General features: G+C 42.9%; 1 long non-coding RNA gene across 2 annotated transcripts; it reads left to right on the forward strand.

The window, feature by feature from the left end:
* Positions 1-466: 466 nt before the first annotated feature.
* Positions 467-2784, forward strand: LOC104608244 (uncharacterized). 2 transcript variants are annotated; one of them, XR_016080185.1, is made up of 2 exons: positions 467-2367; positions 2461-2784. It is a non-coding gene; the product is annotated as an uncharacterized LOC104608244 (long non-coding RNA). The 2 variants fall into 2 exon arrangements; XR_737069.3 differs by having other exon boundaries at positions 2503-2784.
* Positions 2785-7855: the final 5071 nt, after the last annotated feature.

The raw sequence follows: 7855 nt of genomic DNA on the forward strand, positions 1-7855 counted from the left end.
CATATTTTATGGGATGTTAATCTAGAGTGGAAAGTAAGAAATGTTTGAAGTTATGCTCAACCAAACAACAAAAATTAAAAAAAAAAAAGTTTAAAGTAATGTTTTTCAAATAAACGCTTAAAGCAATAAACATTTTAAGATAAACACCTACATAACCAAACACATACTGAATTGCTTTGGTGACATGGCACATCAAAATTTGAAAAAGCTAGTTATTTTTCTTAGATGTCACAAAGTTGTCATTATAAATACATTATTCACTTTTCGATAAATTAGTTATTAGGGTAAATGCATTTACCCAGGTAAATCTTTCTCAAGAAAGACTTGCCCAGGTAAATGCATTTATCCATGTTTTTTTATTTCCCATGTAAATAAGGCAATGACTATTTTAGCCATAAAAATCCAACATTAAAAGGGGCATTTTTGCCCCATTAAGTGTTGGTAACTTTCCCCCCAAGTGGGAAAGTTATTTATCCACCTAGGATATGGATAGTACTTACTCAGGTAAGTGATACCTAGAATATAAACTTCAATTGATCCCTAATAAATCTGAAAAAAGAACATGAATCTCTTAGTCAATGGGAATCAAAATCTTATTAACCAACTTTTCTCCTTTTCAAAATTCAAAAAAAGAATGCCCCCATGGGAAAACATTGACTGCTTACCGGCGACAAGAATTACTGTTGCCTATCAACAATATAACGCATGTTTAACAGTTTAAGACCATTATAATCTAACCAGAGCTAAAAACTAAACGATTCTTATAACAAATGAAAATAATTTATTCTAATATTTGTTTTAGGATAAATTTCTTAAACAAACTACCCTTTTAAATTAGCTAATTGACTAAGTGTACCCTTACTATTTGAAAATTCACTGACATTACATTTGTTGTTTCTCACAATTGACTAATTTAAAATTCTTTTAAAACACAATATTACCTCCCTCCCTTATCCCCTTCCTCTGACCGGCAACCCCTTCTTTCTCATAGTTCCGGTCTCTTTTCCCTTACCTCTCTTTATTTTTCCCTCTCTTACCTAGAGTCGTGTAGCTGTGTAGGGGTAATCCTCGGAGGAGCAAATCTGGATTTTGATGGCTGACGGAGAAACGAGAGGTTGCTGATCGAGATATACTGATGGCTCACGAAGAAATGAGAGGCTGCTGATCGAGATATACTAATGGCTGACGGAGAGACCGAATCAGATTTGCAGCGGTAACTTCTATTCCATCAACACCAGTTATTCCAGCAACAGGAGAGATCCCGGGAAAGCGAAAGCCAAGAAGACTGTCTTCAATAGCTGCGGATTCTGATTCACTTCCTCATAAGCACGTTAGGTTGTGCCGAGTCAAATTTGCTCTGCTTTTTTTCCGTTGCAGAAAAGAGATCCCTTACCCCCACTTTCTTATCAATCTAATGCTTTCTCTCTCTGATTGTTAAATGGAAGCAATTTGACTTTGTCACCAAGCATTTGAACTCAGGAGTCAGCGAACAAAAAAGCCCCTGTCTCAGCGATTTCGCAACTATATACTGGGAGCTTCGGCAACTGGTTTCATGGCATGTGGAGATAGCTGCCACTGACATTCCTCAGACGAACGAGAGGGTTTTCTACTTCTCTCAAGGTCACATGGAGTAATTGAATGCATCAACAAACGGGAGGCTGCAGGTACTATGGATCCTCTGACTCCCAATCGGGTTGCCTTCGCAGGTCTCACCGGTGTTTCCTGTAGGTCGTGATGTGATTCGAGATGGCCGTCTCCTGTCCCCTTGCGAGTGGGGAATCAGCTCTCGGGTCATCGCTTCGCTCTGTTGTATCTGGCCTGTCCTCTAGGCACGACTGACTGAAACGTGCGTGCAGAAGGCCGAGCTGCCTCGTAACAGTCGGCATCGTAATGAAACCAGTCAGTCTTCTGCACGCGTCAGTCCTCCGTCCTCCATCCGCTGTGACAGGGAAGAGTTTCCTCGTAACGAAACCAGTCGGCCTTCTGTATGCACATTTCAGTCAATCCTTCGTCCTCCGTCTGCTGTGACCGGGAAGAGCTGCCTCGTAACGAAACCAGCCGGCATCTTAACGAAACCAGTCGGCCTTCTGCACGAACATTTCAGTCAGTCCTCCATTCTCCGTCCGCTGTGACCAGGAAGAACTACCTCATAACGAAACCAGTCAGCACCGTCATTCTCTGATTCACACTTGTCGTCGTGGTCCTCATTAGCAGCAGCCACTTTTTTCAGAATATCAAAGCTGAAGGCGAAGAGAGCATCGTCGTCCTCCATCCGGTTGACGATTGAGTTTAAGGGTGAAATGATCATTTTACATTTTTACGTCCATGTTTAGCGGCGCGATAATGTCTAATCAATTGTGAGAAATAGTAAGGCTAGCGCAAGTCAATTTCGTTTTTTAAGAAATTTACCCTATTTTTTATCCTAAAAATCTGATTTTTTAAAATATCTTATTGAAACAGTCTTGCCTGCTTTGTTGTTCTTTTGTCTCTCTCTCTCATCAGATTGGCCACTACCTTCGATCGGAGTTTTCCACGGTCTTTGACACCTGACCTCATTCTAGCCATGAAAGAGATTGATGACTAGATCCTCAGCTCTTTAGTGGGACATTAGTCGGAGTTGCAGACTTCAAAGGTGGTGTTGGAGTTGCAGATCGACTTTGCAATTCCCTCTGGGTTGCTCTGTGTCTGGCCTGGCCTAGTATTAATTCAGGCATCAATTGTTCTTTCTACAGAAAACTCCACTCAAAGTGTTGACTAATAACTTGGGAAGATCTTTCTCTTTAACTGTCTGAACTCATTTCTAACTCTCTTTTTTTTAATCATTTTCTCTCACTCTCTCTGCATCATATTACATTCGTCTTATCTTAATAGTTCTTACATGGTTTGAGACATTGTTGAGTGAAACATGTATGGTTTTAGGTGTGCCTCTCCATAAATCCAGGCTGAGATTTTTTTCTTCTTACTTAACTTCTCTTCTGACTTTAATTGTGAAATGCTTTCATTTTTTTTTTCGTTTTTTGGTTGAATTCTTCCCTATCTTGGCTTTGATCTTTTAGGTCATCTATCCGATTAGCTGCTTTTTATTTTCATCATAGGTGCAAATAATCTGGTCATTTGTCCCTCCTATTGTATTTTCGTTTTCATTTTTAATAAATAAAATTTTATTTTAGCAAATAAAAAAACTTTCATGGTCATGTATTTAGACAACAACGATTGTGGCTGATCAGATGAGAGTTGAGGAAGAGCTGAAAAGGAGATGAGGAAGAAAGGGGCAAATGGGAGAGATGAATTGGGCAAAATGAAAAAAAAATGCGGAAAAGGTTTTATAAAATGAAAAATGTCTTTTATTTCAAACAAACAAATTTAGGTTTGTTAGTTAAGCCTTCCTGACGTCAAAAAAAAAAAAAAATTGTTAGTTAAGAATTAAATTGAAACAAATTAGACACGTGTCATACAGAGGTTGATAGGTAGGCAATAAGAACTCCTATCTCTTGTAGACAGCCAAAGTTTTCCCCTATAATATTAAGTCAAATCACTTTAAATGCCAAGTCAGCCTACATCCCGACGTCTTTTGTGTTTTTTCAAAAACACTTATTCTTCTGAAATGGAATGCTTGTGAAACGATCTAATGCAAAATATCGTGTTGCTATCAAATACATTGTCGAAGGCAACAACGTAATTTCTGGTATCCATAGCCAACGGGTCCAACTTATTGAGAGAAAGAAGACATCAGAGGCCCTGAGAGTTATCCTAGGAACGTAAACTCTGATGGTCAAGTTAACTAAGAGCTGTGAGGGGTTGAACCAAGCAAGAGAATAAACTTAGAACTTAAATCTGTGTGTGTTTACCTCAATGTGTGAGCCCCTTTAATAGCCGAAGTTGCCTTAGAAGAGGGGTAGTTGGGAGTAGGTGGTGGTGGTTGGTAGTGCTTGATGATGGATGGCCAGGATGCATCCGATTGATGCCACATGTCAAGATCTGCGGGTCGGCCAAATATCCCTACATCACTTGCCCCCTACTCTCGAGGTCATAGCAGTCGATGTTGTTAGGCGAGTTGCATTGAGGCCTCAGCTTTGGCCAAAGAAAGCATGGTTGAGGCCTTGATTGTGGAGCTCTTCTCAATGGTTGTGTGGAAACAACTCCTTCGTATGGGCCTAGGCTACCTGTGTGCATTGCCCATGCCTCTACAGGTGCTAATGCCATCCGTCATAGGTCCATACACAGGATGGGTGCTAGGGTTGACTGATTGAAGCCATTTGCAAGATGACACCGGGGGAGGGGGGGGGTTTACTTCGGTGTGTCCTTGAGCTAAAGTCGATGGGCAAACTGGCCTCGTCTCTTGGTGTCATTTCATCTCCCGAGGTCAATACCACATGAAACCCGTTGGTTTGGGCTGTTTGATCGGTCAATTTGTGGCCATTGGATCAATTGAATCTAGGCTATACATTTTCCTTTAAATAGGGGGGCTGGTTGAGTGAGACTTCACCATTTGCTTGAAACCTTTAGTCTTGGAGCTATTGAGGACACCTCAGCTTTCCACAACCAGTTCCTTAGACTTCATTTCATAAACAGTTCTTAGGTAAATAACCTCCATCCTCGACATGTCAGCCTCGAATCTTACAACCTTTCCGACTAGAGTACTCCCAATAGCACTCCTAGGAATGATGAGAAAGACAATAGTGACTCTAAGAGCTCCTCTCAGACGTCTAGTGTCCAGGTGTTGAGGGAGAGGGTCACGTCTCAAGGGTCGAGCACGACCAGCAAAGTGGGGACTCTGCCAATGAGAGTACTGGCTCCCCTACGTTGCTGACCGGCAGTGGCTTGCTCCTAAAGGGGAGGTATGCATTCACGAGCATTACCTCCACTTTGGGTTGTATTTTCCCCTACACTCCCTAATCCCCGAGATTTTGAACCACCACAACCTCACCCTTAGCCAACTTGCTCCCAATGTCATTATGATGGTAGTGGCCTTGTTGGTGATGGCCCATCTCTGAGGTGTGACTTTGACTCTAAACATTTTTCGGAGTTTGTTCGCATTATGGAAGCACCCGGGGAAGGCTTGTGGTATTTCCAAGGCTGACAAGGAAAGGTGGTGGACAACCCATTGCCCATCCATAATTGGAAGAAGAAATTCTTTTCTGTTAGTTGCCCCTAGGGTTGGTCCTTTCGGTCCGGTTAGGGGAACTCAAATACATTGGTCGAGAGGATCGTGCCACATAGCAGTGATGAAGAGAAGACCATGATGAATCGGCTTCAGCTAGGTGGGACAATTCATGCCGAACCCTAGGTGAAGGAGGAGGCCTTAGTGATGGCTGGCCTTAGTCTTGCCCCCCCCCCCCCCCCCCCGGTATGGGCACTTTTGTTGTTTGCTAGTTGTAACATTACTTGAATTTCGTGGTCGCTTTTCTAACATGTTGGTTTTCTCTTGTTGGCAAAAATGGACGACAACAAAAACGTGAAGTTGTTGGAGGCCGTGGCATCTAAGAGAGCCGCCGAGAAGGGTGCTATCGGTAGCACAACTCGGAGATATGCGCATACTTCTCGAGTCCGTTATGTGGTTGAGGCCTTTTTGGTGGAATATGACCAATGTTTTTCCCTTTTTTGTGCAGATGGTCTCCTACTTGGTTGCTCTCTACGACAAGGTAGAGGTGTTGATCCAGATGCTTCAATAGGCGCAAGAGGAGATTGAGCGCCTAAGGTAGCAATTGGTAGAGTTCGAGGGGCGGATCTGTGATGAGCACAAATGTCACAAAAAGGTCGAGGCTAAGGTGGCTGCTAAGAGTGAGCTCGTGAATAAGTTGAAGTCCTCACTAGCGTCGATAGAGCAGCAATTGTAGGAGGCGGCCGCGAAGGCGGTCAAAAAGTATAAGGCCTCGGAGGAGCACGAGATGAACCTAACCTCCTTTGCCTCCTAGTCTTACTTAGAGGGCTTCGACGATTGCAAGGCCCAAGTGTTGGAGATTCTTCTAAGCTTCAACGTCGACCAGATGGACCTATTCGCTACTGAAGCTCAACAGTTAGTGGATATACTGGGGACGGGCAAAAGATCGACTGTCAATGCCATTACTCAAACCGAAGGGGGTCAATAGATAATTTTCTTTTGTTTGGGCCTACGTGCCCCTAAAACTTGTATACTTTTTCTTCCTGTAAGGGGTCAATGCCTCCACCATAAGAGGCATTTTTTGTAAAGACACTTGAGTCTTTACAATGGTTCCTTCTCAATATTTTTGGTAAAGGCATTTTTTGTGCAAGGGGTCGATGCCTCCACCTGAAGAGGCATCTTTGTTAAGAAACTTACAATCCTTAAATAAAGTATTTCTCTTTTGCTAAAGTGCTCTCTACTTAGCCTTGCGTGAAGAAGTTTCATATTAGTGTCCTTTAGGCCGAGGTTGATGTCACAAGTCACTCAATAATAGTTGTCGAGGTCTTGAAACTTTTTGGCTTAGTGAAAAAATTTCCTTTTCTTAGTGTGTCATTCTGCGGGGATTCTGCGGCCAAGGCCACGAGTAGTTCCCTAGTGGAGAAGTGATTGTTTACTTAGTACGTCATTCATCATGTTTTTTATTTAGATAATTGGTCGACGTTGACTCTTTGGCCTTCAAAAAGACTCGCTTCTTTAAGGGTCTTTGAGGCCGAGGCCGGGATTGTCGGCCATTTATCAACAGTTGCCGAGGTCCCAAAAGCTCTTGCCTTAGTTAAAGAAGGTCAAAAGGCAACTAGGCGTATGACTCACAAAATGTCGTGTGCCTTGTGCCAACGTCTGGTTTGAGTGTATAACCTTAAAGAAGGTCGTATGCTACAGTCAGTCAGCCGTGGGGGCTAATGTTTGATATGAGCATATAACCTTAAGAAATGTTGTATGTTGCGATTGGTTGGCCAAGGGGTCCTGGCGGCTGAAGGGGGATGAGAACGTTTACACAAAGAAAGATCCGAAGTGAGAGGAACTTGGACTTTTCATTTACAATTTTCCAATAAAGTATTTACACTTCTAGTGATAGTACATTCGGAGATTTTTAGAGTTTCAAGTATGAGAAATTGGCCTTCCACCCATGTACTCTAGCCGAAAGGTATCGGGTCCTACTACCTGCTTGATTTTGTAGGGCCCTTCCCAGTTTGGACCAAGCTTTCCGATGCTAGACTCGGGAACCATGACCTTTTTGAGGGCAAGGTCACCTTCCTTGAAGTGACTCTCTGTAACTTGGGAGTTATAATATCTTACAACTCTTTGCTAGTAGGCCGCGACCTTGATTTGGGCTTGCTCTCGGACACATTCCAAGAGGTCAAAGTTGTTTCGTAACTCTTCATTGTTCTTAGCTTCATAGTATGTCTCGGTGTGAAGTATTGGCTGGACAATCTTTATTGGGATGACGACCTCTTTCCCATATGTCAAGTTGAAGGGAGTTTCTCCCGTGGAAATCCGAGGTGTCGTTCGGTATGTCCATAGAATGTTGTACAGCTCATCCACCCAAAGCCCTTCGGCTCTATCTAACCTTGCATTCAATTCGTATAAGATGTTCTACTAGTGACCTCAACTAGCCCGTCAGTTTGAGGGTAACCAACCTAGGTGTATTGGTGCCTTATTCCCAGGCTTCCACACCATTCTCTGAATTTGGAGTCGTCGAACTATCGACCGTTGTTGGTGACGAGTATGTATGGGATGCCAAATTCGCAAATGATATTCTTCCAAAAGAAGCTTTGAATCTTTCTTCTTAGCCGTAATGGTTGCCGAGGCCTCAACTTTGACCCATTTGGTAAAATAGTTTACTACCACGATGAGGTATCTCTTGTTCCTTGTGGCCAAGGGGAAAGGTCCGAGTAGGTCCATTCCCCATTTTGCAAAGGGCCTAGGGCTGTT

The sequence above is a fragment of the Nelumbo nucifera genome, chromosome 1, assembly GCF_055504915.1.
Source record: "Nelumbo nucifera cultivar China Antique chromosome 1, China Antique-T2T, whole genome shotgun sequence".
Lineage (NCBI taxonomy): Eukaryota > Viridiplantae > Streptophyta > Magnoliopsida > Proteales > Nelumbonaceae > Nelumbo > Nelumbo nucifera.